Genomic DNA, 1,273 nt, shown 5'->3' with positions numbered 1-1,273 from the left:
TCAACTCTACTTTGAGGAGGCAGCTCTTCCCCAGTCGCATTTTGAGTGTCTTCCAACCTGAGGGGCTCATTTTCCGGCACTATATCTGACAGTGTTTCTCTTTCATTCATAAGGTTTTCAGTGACTAAATATTCGGAAGTAGTTTGTCACTCCTTCTTCCTAGCTTTAGCCTCTTTTTTCAGAGACAAAGTGAATTTTTTTTTTTAAAGTTTTTTATTACTCCTGACTTTATTTTATGAAAGAGAATTATGTACTATAGTTATCTAAAACATTATTGATTCTCCAGTCTTGGGGCAGTCTTTCAAATATCAACTAATTTTTTAATATTTGACAGATGTTTAGCAAACAGGTACATATTTAAATTGATTGTGCAAAACAAGGCAAATACATTCTATATTTTGCAGTATGCTTCTGGACTTTTCTCATTACATGGCATTTAAAAACAGTATTTCTGGTAAAAATTAGGATAAACAGATGAGGCTGATCTGGACTTTTGACAGCCTGGGAACTTCTGCTTCCTCCAGGGACTGCCAGGACACCCCAAAACAGAGATCAGTTTGCATGCTTATAAACCATGTGCCTTAGTGTAGTAGCTGAAACATTCTGCTCTATGGTAATTTGTCTAGCCAAACTGGAATAAAATCATCTCAACACTACCAAAAATGCATATCAAGCAAGCACATTTATTTTACAACACCACAAATGGTAGAAATATGGAATCCTTGTGACACAAAACAAAACAACAACAACAAAATATAGACACAACTCTATACCCTGTTACTCTAACCCAACTGCATTTTACAATTACTAAAATATTGGATTGTTATTAATATACAATGCTTAACCAAATCACAGACAATAATAGCAAATGAACAAATACATTTTAAAGCTTAATTTTTGGATGAGAGGGCAGAAAAAAGACAAACAAGAAAATTGAACAATGTCTTTAAATAATACAGTTTATAATCACAGAACCAAATGAGAAAAGTTCAAGACAGAGTTAACAGAACTGGCATCATTTTAAGATTTATTAACTTAAAGATTGGTGATTCAACCACACTCAGCAGCACCTTAGAAGAAAGGCCACGCAGTCAGCTTCTGCAGAGATTAGTCAGGAAAACCCCATGGAACTGTTCTACTCTGTGACACATGGGTCGCCATGAGGTGGAATCGACTAGGGCAATGGGTTTGGTTTTTATTCTTTATGTATTCTTTTTTAGCTATCACCAGCTCTCTTTCTAGTCAGTTGTCATCAAATCCATTTTAACTCTTA

Source organism: Chrysochloris asiatica, unplaced genomic scaffold (genome assembly GCF_000296735.1).
Source record: "Chrysochloris asiatica unplaced genomic scaffold, ChrAsi1.0 scaffold00177, whole genome shotgun sequence".
Lineage (NCBI taxonomy): Eukaryota > Metazoa > Chordata > Mammalia > Afrosoricida > Chrysochloridae > Chrysochloris > Chrysochloris asiatica.
Note: the sequence above shows the minus strand (reverse complement) of the source record.